We start from the raw sequence: 16,999 nt of genomic DNA, 5'->3' as shown, positions 1-16,999 counted from the left end.
AACAGTAAATGGAGAAAAGTCCATATAATACCTAATTAATAAACAAGCCAGGTTTCCAGCTGGCGTCTAAAGCACAGTAGATATATTTCTCAAACTCAAAGGGAGAGAGATCGCCTTTTGGCTGCTGCTGAAGAACCAGCATGGTTTCCTAATGTGACCGTTCTAGCAAGCAAGAATTGGTTTGCCAATCTGAAGGAGTGTGAAGGTTCATTGAAGGGCCAGAAAGGAGAGTGATATGATGTGGGGGCTTTAAGGCCCATTGTTGGGGCCTTAGAGGGTACTCTGTTGCTCCTATCTGCAGGTACATGTTCAGGTGACCTCTGACGGGCCTCTGTAAAACATAAGTCTCTGTTTATTAACATCAGTTACTTGAAAGAGTCTTGGAGCAGCAGGTTTATTAAGCTCTGCCTTCATACAAGAAGGTAGCAGGCTCCCTTAATAATGGCAAAGTGGCCAGCAAAGCAGTGCTGCAGATGGTAATCAACGTAGTCCAGGGCAGTCAGTGAGAGCACAGCCAAACCATCCACAAACTAGAAACAAATGAACAATGAGCTATTCAAGCACACGAACGTGTGATGACTGAGATGTCCATACACAGTGACCGGTGATGCCAAATAATGACCTACTCTCAAGCCCAGCCTGAAAGTGCAGGGAATGAGTTAGGGAGGCCACTCAGGCATAGAAACTGATAGAAGGTATTGATCCTAATAGTTATGTTTTTATGGACGTGATGTGTAATAAACAATATTGATCTCCTTATATTAGATTTTCATGGCCTCCTAGAACAAACATTAAACAAAGACAATACCATGCACAGCGTAAATTCATTCACAAATTGCATCCAATCACATTCACTGAATATTTCAAAATGTAGAGAGTCCCAAAAGATTCAGGAATAGCATTCAGGCTAACATTACGCTTAGGGAACTGTTGCATGAGGCATGGTGTTAAATACTAGAAATTCTAGATTTAGTCATCTTGACAACTGAAGAACTGACAATCCCTTAGTATAGGTGATAATGAATTTCACTCCTTGAAAAATCCAACCTCAACCGAAAAGCAAGAAAGTTGAATGGACCAAAACTCTGGAAGATATTAATGCAAAGAAGAAGCCATATTTAAAAGACATCGAGCAGTGAAAAAGATGTAAACTGGATCATGACCAGATTAATTACAAGAGTAATATGCTTATAATTTGTCTATAACTCTAAGAATGTACTCGGAAAGAAGAGCAAAAAAAGCTAGAAGAGCACACTCTTCTATACAATCTTAGCATAGATAAAGAACAAATTTATATAGACCAGGGAAAAAGTACATCAAACAGATATACATGAGATTCACCTTCAAACTCGATTAAAATGGTAAACCTTTACAATTTTAAATTCATTTTACTGTAACAAAATAACTTAAGCATCACAGTATGTTTGAACTACAGTACGTAGTAATTAACAGGAACTGTGAACCTTATTCACATCAGCTAATTAAACAAAAAAATATAGCTCATGAGAGCAACAAACAGTAGTGCTCTTGTTAATCAGTTTTTAAATAGCCATGACCCTCACCCCATGATCACAAAGATGGAAAATTGATGAGCAACTAAGGATCCATAAGTGATCCTCCACAAATAAAAAAAACTGTTCTTTAGTCTTGCACTTCTTGTCTATCATCAGCCCCTCTCGGCTTGGAATATGGTTAGACTTCAAATAGGTTTTATAGATACCACCACTTATATGTAGGGTTAGGCTACAAACAACTTTTCCCTCTGCAGTTGTAATGTTGCTCTTATTCTTTCCTACAAAACCTTCCAGGCTTTGGTTAGTTGTGAGAAGAGGAATGTTTTACCCTTATGTAAACACTCAATTTGGCTGGGAACCATAGTGAAGCACCCATACTCAAAGAAATTGAACCTTTCTTTGCAGCTTCTGGTTCCTATACTGTATAGTCTGGCTCATATCTGGGCAGATAATAATCACTTTGCCGTTCAGCGAAAGGTAGTTTTTCACCCCCATTTCTCTGAATAGGAGCTCACATTGTCTCAGGTTCTCAACCTCTGTGATCAAAATGACACTTTACTATTCCCCAGTGTTCCAAGTTTGTGTGCGTTCCACAAGGGTGTGTGTTTCGTAAGTTCGGCAGTCCAACCCAGGTGTCTGTTCACTGTGTGCCAGATGCGGATGGTGTGCGATGCTGGGCTTATAGGGTTACGTGCTTTCTGAGTGTTGTATAGTGCTCTATTAATACTGCCTTTCCCTAGAGCCATTCTGTCGAGGTGGTAGGCTGGGTCTATGTCCGGCACATGAAGCCACTGATTAATAACCGTAAGTTGCGAAGCCCAATAATATGCTTTGATATCAGGAGGGGCTATTCCGCCATCATACCAACTCCTCACCAGTTTAGTTGCTGCCACTCTTGCCGGTTTGCTGTCCCATAAGAGAGCCGCCACCTCCGAGTTAACCGCTTTAAAATATGAGTCAGGGACTGGCTATGGGGTATTACGCAGGACATATAGAAATCTGGGCAGGGCCATCATTTTAAAAAGATCCGCTCTACCTAGCAGGGTGAGTGGTACTGCCTTCCAATGCCGAATATCACATTTCAGTCATTGCAGAGGGGCTTGTAAATTAAGTGTTAGGAATGTGTCACCCTCCGAGGTTATATATATACCAAGATACTTAAAACTGTCCGTAACTATTTGGACCTTACAGCCTCTCGGGAGACGTGGGGGTCGGCCATGTAATACGTATAGCACTGACTTATCCCAATTGATAGCATAACCGGAGACGGAGCCATACACAGCCCAGATATTAAGTAGCGCATGCAGTGATCTCGTAGGCGAAGCGATATACATCATCCGCGTACAGAGAAATGCGATCTTCCCATTCCTCTCTCCATTTTAGACCGCGAACCATGGGGTCTCATCTTACCCACACCACCAGTGGTTTGAGAACTAATGCAAACAATAAGGGCGACAATGGGCAGCCCTGTCTTGTTCCTTTGCCTAGGGTGAATTCCCTCGATATGTGACCATTAGCGACTACGTATGCAACTGGATCGGTATAGAGTAAACGTACCCAAGAACAGAACTTCGGTCCAAACCCTAAGTGTTGAAGGACTGCGAATAAAAAGGTCCATTCAACCGAATCAAAGGCCATCCGTGCATCCAAAGAGAGGACCGCCGTGTCTTCCTGAATAGTATGTTTTCAACATAATACGCCATGAAGGCGTCTAAGATTCAGGGCTGTGTTTCTGCCTGGCATAAAGCCGGATTGATCCAGGTGGATCAATGTGTGGAGATGGGGGGGTAAGTCTAAGCGCCAGCGTTTTTGCTAAGATTTTCCCTTTGGCATTAATTAAGGAAATTGGGCGATATGACGTGCATTCCTCTGCCGGTTTGCCAGGCTTATGGATGGCCACAATAGTTGCCAGCTGCTGATCTCTGGGGAGTGTCCCTATGTCGCGACTAGTTTCGAACATTTTTAACAAATATGGGGCTATCTTCTCCGCTGTATGTTTATACAATTCTATAGGTATTCCGTTAGGACCTGTGGCTTTGCCCTATTGTAGTTTGTAAATGGCCATTTTGAGTTCGTCTACTGTAATGTTGGCTTCTAGACTTTCGGCTTCTTGCGGCGTGAGCCGTGGCATACGGATATCGTAAGGAATGCAAGCACTTCCTGTACAGTGGTAGTATTTGTGGATGTGTATACTTGCTTGTAGTGTCGTGCCAGTGTATCCACAATGTGCTGTGGGTCCGACGTGAGTGCACCATCGTCGGTTCTAATCTGCGCTATCCATCTACGCGCCCGTTCTTTCTTGTCAAGCCAGGCCAGAAGTTTGCCTGCTTTATCTCCGGACTCATAGATCCGATGTTGGACCGCCTGCAGACGGGACTGAGCGGCAGCCCAGTGGTGCTCTTTGTATTCTTGTGTTTTTACGCGTAATGCATGTGTAGTCTCGTCAGTGGGTGCAGCTACATGTTGGAATTCAAGGTGCTGTACTTCCTGCTCTAAGGTCTCTATTTCTTTCCTTTTTTCTCGTTTGTGCCCTTCTATAAGGGAGATAGCCTGACCGCTTATTACTGGTTTGTAAGCTTCCCACAGCGTTAGAGAGGAGGAAACTGACGCTTCATTTTCTAGGAAGTATTGCGTGGTTGCTGTAGTTAAAGTTTTCTTCATCTTAGAATTCAGGAGAAACCCTGGTTAAATGGAGTATATGCGCCCCCGAAGAGCGCAGTGTCCTCGGATTTCTGTCCTTACCGGGGAGTGATCAGAGATCCCTCTGGGTAAGTGTGTGGTCGCCCCATCCTCCCCAGATCGTCCATGGTCATGAGTATGTAATCTATGTGGGAGAGGCTATTATGCGCTCCCGAGTGGAGTGTGTATTGTCTCTCTGTCGGGTTTTGGAGCCTCCAGACGTCCAATAGGCCATGTGCCTCTAAAAAGTCAGCCACGGGGGAACTGGTACGATGTTGCTGACGGCTTGGTGTGTGATCAAGTACGTCTTTCACAGTCATATTAAAGTCTCCTCCTATTAGTAGGTCTCCGTCTGGTATGTTAGGAGGAATTTACCCAAGTCTTGAAGGGCGGGGGAGTGCAGAGCAGGCGGGACATAAACAGATATGACGTTAAACATTCGACCCTCCCATTGAAGCGTTATAGCCGCAAAGCGGCCTTGGTCGTCCTTAAAAATGCGGTGGATAATGAGGGGGAATCGTTTTCGCACCAAAATCCGGGACCCTGTAGTAAATTTTGGAATGGACCACTAGTTGAAACCCCCACTGGTCAAGGGCCTTACACGTGGAGCCCATCAGGTGTGTCTCCTCGAGCAGTATAACCGCCGGGGAGATGCGTTTGAGATATTGGAGCACCAATCCCCGCTTTATCTTATCTCCTAAGCCATTGACATTCCAGGAGAGGAGTGACAGTGCTGGTACTTTGGTGTGTTGTGTCATTGGATCAGATGAAGACATTGGGGATACAAATCCTTGTGACCTGTCGGATGTCAAAGGTCATTGTGAACCCCTTACCATAGTGACTGTACTTATTTGCAGATCAATAACTAAGAGAACATCAAGAAATAAAACATTCCCAAGTTGCAATTAGACTTCTCTTGCAGCTGGAATCTGCATTCTGCCACCCCTGCTCAATCTGAATATCTTCATATACAGAATACTACAAATCACGTCTATATTGGGGGTACATGCACCATCGATCACTATAAAATCAGTTAAAGTCCATACCCTCCCACCCCCCTAAGTCTGAAAAACTCACCACCCCTCCCTGCATCCCTGTCCAGTAGGTTTAAAAACTACCCACCACCCCAATAGCAGAGTGCTTATAATTCCAGGATCAAACCCATTAAACGTAAGGTTGTGTGGCATTGGCGCCCAGTGGCTTATTCCTCCCGGGCCTGCAGCAACACCAAGGTACATTGAGAGACAATGATAGTTTTTAAAGTTCTCGTGTTCAGTAACATGCTGCCAGTGCAGCTTTAGTCTGGCATAGGGGGATCTGATATAATCCTACGAGTGGGAATCTCCCACCTCCATCTCCACCCATCCCACATACAAACATTAAGAGAGACAATTACCTACCATCACAGTCATGCAGTCTTTCATCTTCCAGCGCGTGTAGTGTCGCTGCCGGGACTGGCGGAGCGGGAGCTTCTGGACCTCGATGGCGAGCGCTGCCCGCCTCTGCGAAGAGTCCTTGGGGTGATGTTCATCGTTCCCGCGATTCATCTCTTCCTTACGGCGTTGGGACCCGAGTGGACCCCCCTCCAGCCATTGTTGCGCTGCCTCAGGCGTCGTGAAGAACCATGATTTGTCTCCGTCGATGACTTTCAGCTTGGCTGGGAAGAACATCATATACTTAAACCCCTTGTCTCAAAGAGCCCGTTTGATGCCTTCAAAGGAGCGTCTTTCTCATTGCACCTTCAAGGTGAAGTCTGGAAAAAAATGGATCGTCACGTTGTCATAGTGGAGGTCTCCAGTGACTCTCGCTACTTGCAGGATCGCATCCCGGTCACGAAAGTTCAAAATGCGCACTATAATGGTGCGTGGTGGCGCCCCCAGCTTCGGCTTCAGGATCGGGGCTCTGTGTGCCCTTCCTATAGAGAATAGTTGAGAGAATCTCTTGTGCTTTAAATGATGCAGGATAAGATCTTCAATGAAGAGGTCCACACTGGGCCCCTCCGCCCCTTCAGGTACCCCTACCACCCGTATGTTGTTACGGTGAGCTCGTCCCTCTTGATCATCCAAGCGCAATGCCATTTCTCTATGTTGGTGGACTAATTGTTGGACCTTTTCCTCCAATTTACGTGTCGCGGTCTGGAGCTCTTCGACATTCCCCTCCGTAACCGTGACCCTGTCGGAAGTTTTCCGCATGTCCGCTCTCATAAAGTTCATCTCGATTGTAACTTTATCGATTTTCGTCTCTAGGTTGGTGCCGACTGATTGTATCGCCGCCATGATTGATCCAAGAGATGGTTCCTCCGTGGGTGCGGTATCTTCGTTCGTCCCATCCGCGGCCGAGAGCTGGCAAGGGACCTGGTACTTGTCCAACTTGTTGAGTTGGTCGGTTGCCGTAGTGCCTTTAGGTTTCGTCATATTGCCGTGTGGGCCTCAAGTTGGGCAGTGCGGCATCAATAGGGAGAGCCTCGTTACCTCTGTATCGTGGTGAGCGTTATTTTGGAGTTTCGTGCAGTCGGAGGGTCCCGCTCTGTCTGTTGCCCACTTCAGTCCAGGCTGTAGCAGACTCTCCCGTGGCACCGCCCAATTCCAGCTGGGCCGCGCTGAAATCTGCTCCTCTCCCTACGCAGCTTCGTAGCCCAGCTTCCAATATGGATGCGGCACTTGTAGAATATGGTATCAATAGTACGAAGAATTCAGGCATTGGCGGTCGAATGCAGGCCTGATTTTTGGTGTAGTCATGTTTTTGGCCTCCCCTTGCAGACTTAGTCAGCGCCCGTCCTTGTGGTGCCAGACATATCCGCACTAGTGGGTTTATGTAGCGCTGGGGGGGAGAGAGGGGACCGACCTGGAGCGCGTCCTCTCCTGCTTAGTAGCCGACGTCTGGGGGTCTCCCGTCCCCTTCCCCCACTACGCTCACATCAGCGGCGGTATTCCAACTTCATCACCCCAGTGTCTATCAGTATTTCTCCGTCTGCCTCAGCGCCCAGTTGCCACTACAGCGTCTTCTGAGGCCTCTCCACCAGTTAAGCGCCGCCAGTGCTCTACAGGATATAGGCCACAGGGCCGCGTGTCTATCTTTTCGCACACATGGGGGAGATGGGAGAGGTCTCCTGCAATCCTCCCGGGGTCTCACCGTACAGAAGACCTTGGTCGCTGTGTTCGGGCGGCGCTCCCAGAAGGCTGTTAATTCATGTCACGCATTCCAAAGGAACAGGCCATCAACCGTGGCCCTCGCGTAGCCTCAAGTCCTGGCCCTTGGTTCTCGCCGCCAGATTGCGCGACTCCGCCCACCTCTGTCGCGGCCGATGCACTGCTTTCGATTTCGGCACCGTTTCGATATCTTGGCGATCACGGTCAGCGGGGGGCTGAAAGACGATCCCTCTCTTGCTCCGTGGCTTCCGGAGCATTAATCTTGTTTATTCTGCCCTCGAAGTGTCAGATTATGAACGGATTTGGCAGGTTATGCCGCAGGCCCTGACGGAGCTCGGGAGCTACGCCGCCATTACTGTCGGCGCCAACGCGTCTTTTTTTACCCGTTGGGTAGCGACGCGCTATATAAATTCTGGAAAATAGAAATAAATTCTGGAAAATAAATTCTTGAATTTCAGTATGATCTAAGGTTATTGTTTGTGAAACGGAAATGAAAATCCATTTCAGGATACAATGGATCATTAAAGCTTGATTTAACAACCAAAGCAATGGAGAAATTCCTACTCTCCAACAAGGGGAGAGAGAAACCAACCTAGTATATGGATGAATAGTGAGTGTATTTTGAATATGTGCAAACCACTGACCTTACTTTTCTTGGTGCGAGTCACTGTTCGACAACTCCGAGAATCATGTTGATTCCTGATATGTACCTAAAGATGTAATAAAGTCAATTCGATCGACAATGCACCTCCTGCACATAGGCAAGCAAGTTGTGTCCCAGTTTCCTCCTGGCTCTCAGAGCAGTTTTTTGCCAATGAGTTTCCCAATTTTGGACTTTGGCTTTCTGGTCACCTTCAGCACTACTTCCAATGATCCAGGACTGGTGGGGTACCACTTGGAGGGTCAGGACTCACCCAGGCTGGGTTTAGGTGTGGGTCCTTGGTGAAGGGAGCCTTTTGTATCCCTGAGGCTCAGATCAGGAGACCCGTAAACTAGCACTTTGGAGTCACTCTGGTGATCCGAGGTTCAAGATGGAAGTCCAGTCCTTCCCCACGCAAGAGGGCAGCAGGGCAGAAAGGCAGCTGTTAACAAGGCAGTAGCAGGTCAGCAGTCCTGCATAGTGGAGTCCTTACAGCAGCACAGCAGTCCTTCCTGGCAGAGTATCCACAGGCCCAGAAGTGTACTCAAGAGTTGGTGTGTAAGGTCCTCTTTTTATATCCTGGTGCCCTCCTTATGGAAGGTGAGAGTAGTTTCTAGACGGCTTTGAAGTGCATAGAACTTCCTGACTCCCCTGCTCTGTCTCCATGCTGGCTGCAGTGACACAGTGACGGTGTTAGGCCCTCTGTGTGAAGGCAGAGCACTTCCTATTCAGTTGAAACTGGGACTGGGCTCAGCTCTGCCTCCTAATCCTGCCAGCAGAGGGCCCTTTAAGACACACCTAATCCCTCTATTGTGTGACTGTCTGGGAGCAATTCACTAAGTTTAACTGGCAGTTACACAGAGTCATGTGACCCAAGACAGGCTGCAGACACAAAATGACTAAGGGCACTAAAATGCCAACTTTCTTAATGTGTTGTTTTCAAAATTGAAATAAAAAACCCACTTTACCATTAAATTTGGTTTCTCATTACAATTCCAGAGATGCCAAACAGGAGATGGCTACCTGCCACCAATTGGAAATCATGGCTTATTTAATGTAAGAGGGAATCCCCAATGTTATATTATGGGAGGGGTAGGCCTCACAGTAGTGAAAACCAAATGTAGGAGTTTTTTTCTACCAAGACATGTAAAACTTAATAGTTCATGTCCAAACTTTTAATTACACAGCACCTTGTTCTTTGGGCTAGCTAAGGCCTATCTTAACCTCTTGAGTGCCCATGACGAGCTGGTCTCGTCATGGGCCGCGGTTGCGCTGTGCCCATGACGAGACCAGCTCGTCATAAACCCCGCCCGCTAATGAAAAGCCCGGCACAGGGCGGGGAAAGGGGCGGGCACTCAAGGGGTTAAGGGTGACATATGAAATAAAATGGAAGTTTAAGGCTCAATCAGTCAATCCATCAGGGGTTTGTAAAGCGAGGCTACTCACCCGTGAGGGGCTCAAGGCGCTGGGGAGGGGGGCTGCTGATCCGTCTGGGTGTGGTGGTTTAGTCGAACAGCCAGGTCTTGAGGTCCTTCCTGAACTGACATGGATTGCCTGAGGTGGAGGGGTAGGGTGTTCCGGGTCTTGGCGGCGAGGTAGGCTAAGGCTGTTCCTCCAGTTCTGGTCTTATGGCTCTGTGGGACGAAGGCCAGGGCGATTTGGGTGGAGCAGAGTTGCCTGGCAGGTGTGTGGAAAGCGAGGCGGTGGTTCAGATATTCTGGTCCTGCGTCTTGGAGAGCCTTGTAGGCATGCGTGAGGAGCTTGAAGGTGATTCTCTTGTTGATAGGAAGCCACTGAGGTTGTCAGAGGTGTTGTGTCATGTGGCTGCGACGGGGGATGTCGATGACCAGTCTGGCTGCAGCGTTTTGGATGTTCTGTAGTTTCTTGAGCTGTCTCAAGGGGTTTTTAATGCCAAGTTGACATAGCAGTTTAAAACTTCATTCAGGCTGTAATGGCAGGCATGAGACATGTTTTAAGGTGCTACTTAAGTGGGTGGCATAATAAGTGCTGCAGGCCCACTGATAGCATGTAATTTACAGGTCCTGTGTATATGGTATACCACTCTGAAAAGGGACTGATAAATAAGTTAAATATGCCCATTGGGTATAAACCAATTTAACAATGTTTTAGGGAAGGGATCGCGTGCACTTTTGTACTAGTTAGCAGTGATAAAGTGCACAGAGTCCTAAGTCTAACAAAAACATATTCAACAAAAAGTGAAGGATAAAAGGCAAAAGGTTTGGGGTTGACCCTGCAGAGAGGGCCAGGTCCAACAAGATGTAAAATAACAGGAAGTAAAAACAGTGATTGTGCGCGTTCTTTGCAGAGAACTCTACCCCGACTGTTGAGTCTTCCCACACGTAAGTATACGTTTTAGTAGAAAATTTGGAAGGGGCACAGGGGAGTGACTGGAAAACAGGAACTTTTTACTACAAAATGGGAGGAGTTAACAGAGGACTAAAGAAGGGTTTAAGGAGAGACGTGCTCCCACCCATACAAGAAAAAACTCATTCGTAGTCACAAACTTCACTTCAAAAGTTACTACAGCCAAAAAGGGCCGAAAACAGTTTTACTGAAGCTCAGAGCTGGAGTACATCCAGCAGCAATATGGCCAAACACTGGTACTGCAACACCCTGCCAAAGAAAACAATGGTGGTAGGGACCAGGACCGGACTGGGGAACCAAAAGCAGCCCTGGCAAAAATGCTCAGACCAGCACAACTCCTTTTGTCTCCTTACGCAACCTCTCTCTTTTTTTATCCATCCTTTCTTCCTGTCTCTGATCGCTTTGTCTCTACCTTCCCCCTCACTTCCTCTTTCTAATGAAGCCTCCCCATGCTTTCTGCAATTAAGCTTGGGGAGATATAGAAAGTGATAGAGGCATCCAGCCCTAAAAATTGGCCTCCAGGGTCTCCAGACCACTGTGTAAATGCCGGGTGTAATGAAAGGAGACATAGTTAAATTTAAGTAATTTATTTAAAGAAGTTAAAAATAGAAATTAATTTAAGTTAAAAAAAAATCAAAAATGTAAAAAATTGTATTCAAATTTAACATAGTCTTCTAACCTTTTTGAAATGTAAAAATGAATGTAACATTAATTCTGATTAAAATGTAATAATATTACTTTCAATAATTTTGTACATAACTTAATATTTTTAATTCTTTTTTTAAACTTATTTTTATTAGCATTTTGCATATATTATCACACATAATATTATTACAAAGGTAATTTTTCAGTCCTACAAATATCAGTTACATTCTTTTTTCCAAAACATTATTAATAGATGTCCTTCCTGACCGTTTCCTGCAGAGTACTTTATACAATCCCAGTATCTAGCGCAATACATTATGCGCTGGAGTAATAATCCAGTGAAATGTTTACTTCGTTTTTGCATGACTGCGCTGTCTAGTAGTTGCTCCACTTTTACAATTTTGCTACATCAATTAGGTGTGTAGCTTTACAGCAGTGGTCCTAAGTATATATATACCACTCATTATCAACACAAATGCTATTCTATCTACTTAACACAAACCAAAAACTTGTGCAGAAGGGTGGTGTGAGTGATATGTGCTAATATAGCCTTAAGTGGGTCTCAGTGCATGTGGCCCATAAGATGGTTTGGGGAGGAATCCCCCGGCTATTATCCTTATCCACTCTCTCGATTGTCAGTTCCCTTACTGTTTAACAACCTGTGGTGCGTTTCCAGCCCATTTCAGTCCCCTGGACTCCCTAGGGATTGTAGGTGGCTATTGCTTCCTTCCATTGCTCGGCTGTTGGGTGCTTCCTCTTTCCCTTGGCCTCCTCCCAGCTCAACACTCTGCCCCCTGCCCCAGCCCATGTGATGACATCCTTGTTCCAAGTTTTGAACTGGGGCCCCCGCTGACTTCCATTCCATTGCTATTCTACGCTTAGCGAGTCCCAACGCGCGATCGATCAGTCTGTTCCCAATCTTGCGTTTGGGTGGCCTGGGGAAAAGGCCCATCAAGCACACCTGCACCGTGGGGTGCAATACCCTACCTAATGCGCTTTTGATTTGAACTAACACAGCCTCCCAGAATGGGCGTATAAACTGACAGTCCCAGGTCATATGTCCAAAATCTGCGTCTGGTTGTGCACATCTGGGGCATTGCTGGCTTTCCCCCCAATAAGTCACATTAAGACGATGTGGCGTCATGTAAGACATGTGAATATAATTAAATTGGATGTATTTTAAGCACGTGTTCCGAGAGATCTTTTTGGGGGACAGCAAGATCTTGCGCCACTCAGTATCGGTGAGTATCCTACCCACAGTTGTTCCCACTTCACCCGTAGCACGCTCAAGGGGCAGAGGGACGCTGCTAATAGTGACATAAAACCATTTTCCTAAATGATCCGTGGTGCCGAGGGTGAGTAAGGCATTCAGCACAGGGTGCGTCTCTGGTTCCTCTCTCCCTCTATCCCACAGCTGCGTAAATGTATGGGTCAAGGCCTCGTATTGCAAAAACTGTCCATCAACTCCTCAAATGGGATCAATTCTTTATCAAGGTAGCAATCCCCGACATTGTCTAGCCCCGCTTCTGATCAGCGCGCTAATTGTTCGCATGTGAATACAGTCTGAGGATCGCCGTGTGGCTAACCAACAGATGGTAACATAGGTGTGTATTTAGGAAGTTGCTGCACTTTACTCTGGCACCTTTTCCAGGCCTGTAAAGCTGTGCGTTGTAAAAACGCGCAGTATGGGGTGGTTGTTGGTATGAGCAGTTTGGTCATCACTAGGCTCAGGCGGGATTCCGGGTCTGCCAGACATGTGCCTTCCTCATTTACTCCCTCTACCCACAGCGCCAAGCACTGTAATTGGGCTGCCAGCATATAGTATTCAAAATTCGTACTCCCAGCGCCCCCCCCTGCCCCGGGATGCTGCAAAGTCTTCAGTGACACCCTCGGGCACCCGTCACCTCACACCAGGTCTCGAAGGAGGGTGTTCAGCAGACAAAACCAACTGTTCGGCATCAGGACCGGGAGGTTGACAAAGAAGTACAAGAGACGGGGCAGCATGACCATTATGGATAACGAAATCCTGACCATGAAGGGCAATTGTAGCGTGCGTCAAAAGTGCGCACACGAGCGAAGTGAGGGCAGTGCCCTGGTCAGGTTCCCTTCCTTCAGGTCCTCCAAGGAGTGGAAAACATGTATGCCCAGGTATTTGAATGTACCCTGCGCCCAGAGTATGTCAGTCATCAAGGCCTCTGGTCTGGGCGACGGGCCTGTCATGGGAAATAGATATGTCTTGGCTTTGTTGACCCGGAGGCGCGAGAACAGCGCAAAGCCGTCTAATATCTGCATAGCCGTGGGGGGGCCTAATATTTTTAATACATAACACAAAAACCAGATTGTTTAACTTTAGGTGGAAATGTGTTTTTTTATTTTAAACTTCAGAAAAATAATTTTCTTTTAACTTAATATATTCAAAATAATACAATTTTAATTCTAAATTAACTTCTTATTGCTGTAACGTTTTATTAATTGTTCCAAAATAAATATATCCAATGATTTTACATTAATATTTTAAATATAAATAATATTTCTATGTTTTATTAAAGTTGATACATTTCCCTATACTTTACCCTTAGGGAGATCTCCATTCTGGTGAATGAAAAGGTATTAGTAGTAAGGCGTCCATTACCTACTGATAATGGCATTACTCCTAGTCCTATTCCCTCGCCTTTAAACTATCAACTATTGTTTTACATAGTTATTCAAATAATTAAAATATATCAAATTAAATAAAAATAATTTGTAAAGATTTATTTTTAAAAATTCACCCAAATTAAAATGTTTGGATTTACTAATTACAAAACGTTATGTACAGAAATCATTGAAAGCCATACAATTAATTTTGTTAAAGATTTAAAGTTACATATATATTTAAATTAAAAAAGGTTATTACAAATATTTTATTGCTAAAAAATATTTATTTTAAAATATGTATAATTTTTAACATTATGGTGCTGATTCCGATCCGGTAAAAAGGCCCTACGAATCGTCGTACAGAGCGTTTTCTCCGTACGACTCGTACCCGGTAAACTGTCCGTACAACCTAGGAAGTACGATTCGTACAGAAAGCCTATTTCCGTACGAATCGTACAAAAGACCGTACGGGTAAAAAAACCCTACGAATCTGATCCGGAACAGCCTGTACGCGACGTCCGTACGTATGTAAGCAGCGTTTTACGGCCCAGCAAGTACGATCCATCCCTACGGCACTCCGTATGGCTCTTTTTTTACGGGAGCCAATAACAGCCGTAAAAGCTGAGTCCCCAGGGGTACGAGTCGTACAGGCCCCCCCGTATGTACGCACCGTACCCCCACCCCCCGTATGTACGCACCGTACCCCCCGTATGTATGCACTGTACCCCCACCCATCGTATGTATGCACTGTACCCCCACCCCCACGTACGCGCTGGGGGTACGGTGCGTACATATGGGGGGTGGGGGTACGGTGCGTACACACGGGGTGGGGATACGGTGCGTACATACGGGTGGTGGGGGTACGGTGCGTACATACGGGGGGGCCTGTACGACTCATACCCCGGGAACAACTTTTCCCGGGCTACAAGTCGTACAAACTTCGCTTCGTAGCAGGTAGAGTCATTCCCCGTGTACGGGACGGTTTCCGTAAGATTCGTACATCGGATAGCCGGTCCGGATCGTACTTGTACGCTCGGACTGTCTTTTTACGAATCGTACGGAAAAGTGTCCGTCACGTACAACTTTTCCTGCTACGATTCATACGGAGCGGGCCGATCCGTATGTACTTTTTCCCATACGAATTGTACTTCACGGGTCGGACGTGACTTGTACAATTCGTATGGAAAAAAATACGGATACGAGTCGTACGGAAATATTTTTTAACGGATCAGAATCGGCACCTCATCAGTGTAATTTACATATGTTTTTTTTAAAAAGTTGAATTAAATTATTCTAATTTAACATTATTTTCAAAGGGAGGGTGTTGCAATATTATTGGCTGTTTATGTTTGGTGCTGGATTTACTAGTTTTCCTTTTTGACTCTAGAAACTTATACACGTAAATGTGGCTCCACCTCATGTTTCGGAGGTGGAGACATGTAAGTCTAAACTTTTGAGTAACTTTACAAAGTGCAATAGTGTCACGGTCCCCTTGGGTTCTCTCCTCAGGATGACATCGATGCTATGTGTGGGTCCCCCGCCCATCCGTCCCCGGTCCGGTGTACGTGTAATACCCTCGGACGCGAAGATAGGTGGATGAGGGAAGGAAAGGAAGGAACAGCGGGGAGAGAGACCTGCAAGACAGAAGGAGAAGGATTAGCCACGGCTCTCCCCTTTTCCCTAGAGCCCAACCTCGACTCGCCGTCCCCCTTCTCCCTACCTGGTACTCCTTCCTTCCCAGGTTGGGGTGTCCTCTATGGTCCCCGAAAGCGTGCGTAGAGCCTGGGTATTCTCCACTAGTTCAAGCCCTGTTCAGGCACGGGGAGAAGACCCGGGTGTGACCCCACGCCACCTGAGGAGCCAACCTGCAAAAGGGGTGTGGACGGGATGTTGTTTGAGCGCCCTCTTCCGCGTCTTCTTCGTTGCTCCACGGGAAGCGACAGCGGAGAGAGAGCTCTGATACCCCAGAGGAGCTGGTGGTCACTGATGCAGGCGTGCCTGGTTCTCTCGGGGCGGAGGAGCGCTGAGGATACTGCAGGGACTGGAGGCGCTGCTACTCAACGCCAGTACTCTCAGGGCGGAGGAGCGCTGATGTGGCTGAAAGGAAGGGAGGCGCTGCCACTCAACGCCAGGAGCTCTCGGGGCGGAGGAGCGCTGACGAGACTGAAGGAGATGAAGGCGCTACTACTCACGCCAGAAACTCCCAGGGCGGAGGAGCGCTGATGAGACTGACGGGCGCTGCTACTCAACGCCGGAACTCCAGGGGCGGAGGAGCGCCCGTCAAGCCGGTAAGCCTACCGGGCGTAGGGATGGGGCTGGAACAGGCGGTATGCACCGCCGCGTGAAGCGCGGACAATGCAAGGGGAAGCAACGGAGGTCTGCAGGCGTGCCGGGTTCTCTCGGGGCGGAGGTTCGCTCACCTTCTCTCCTCGTCGGGTCTTCGGCTGTTCCGCAATGGCGGGAAACAAGAATGCGGCAAAAAGGTTCAAAGGTCTGCTCTCGGGGGCCGTTGAATCGGGACTGATTACTGGAATCATTGGCCCCGCCTTCCGGGTCGACGCGCCCTTTATGCGCGTCCCGAGTTGCGTAAGTCTTCTCCTGGCGGGAATTGACGGGGGGTTCTGGGATTTGGAGTCCGCCGCCCTCGGAGTAGCGATGCCGCCCCCGAATCATGACAAATAGTAAACTTACATGTGCAGATTTACTCACATATAAGTTTACCTTTGTGAATATGCACCTTTGTGTACAAAGGTCCGACTTGCTAAGCAGTGTATGCGGAGGAGGCAACATTTACTTAACTTATTGAGGTAAAACCATAGGATACAGTGCGTATCAAACAGTTTTAAACAATGGTAACTACACCGCACATCTTATCCCACTTATCCCAAGTGAATGATTGTTGGCAAGATGGTGGCCCTCAGTATAATCCCACCAAAATTCAGATATACAAAAATGCATCAATTTACCATGATAATTTAGGAGTTGCATTCTGTCATGTCACATTATGGTGTGCTGCATGCCTGAGTCAAAGGGAAAAACTGGGCGACCCCTATTTCAATCCTTAAAAAAACAGGCAGATGTCTTTTCTCGTTAATAGAAAGGTAAAAGTTGCTGTCTCGTCTTGTAATGATCTGGTTAGTCACCATAAGAGCAGCACAATCTTGGCAAGCACACAGCATTTGGTTTGTAGCACTGACTAAATATTATTTGACACTATTATATTACAATGTGTCAAGATTCGCACTCGGTAAGGCGCTGAGTGCCTTGTCTTTCGACCCCCGGGAGGAACACAGAACCACCTATCTCGAACACGGACTACGATTCCCAGCTCCCCCGGCTGTCCCCGCACC

At 46.8% G+C, this 16,999-nt stretch overlaps 1 protein-coding gene across 2 annotated transcripts in view; it reads left to right on the top strand.

The window, feature by feature from the left end:
* CFAP99 (cilia and flagella associated protein 99) overlaps positions 1–16,999 on the top strand; it is a 545,884-nt gene that overhangs the window by 185,935 nt on the left and 342,950 nt on the right. The window lies entirely within an intron of this gene.

This window comes from Triturus cristatus, chromosome 2_2, assembly GCF_964204655.1.
Source record: "Triturus cristatus chromosome 2_2, aTriCri1.1, whole genome shotgun sequence".
NCBI lineage: Eukaryota > Metazoa > Chordata > Amphibia > Caudata > Salamandridae > Triturus > Triturus cristatus.
The sequence above is the reverse complement of the archived record's forward strand: the minus strand, read 5'-3'. Positions and strand labels throughout refer to the sequence as shown.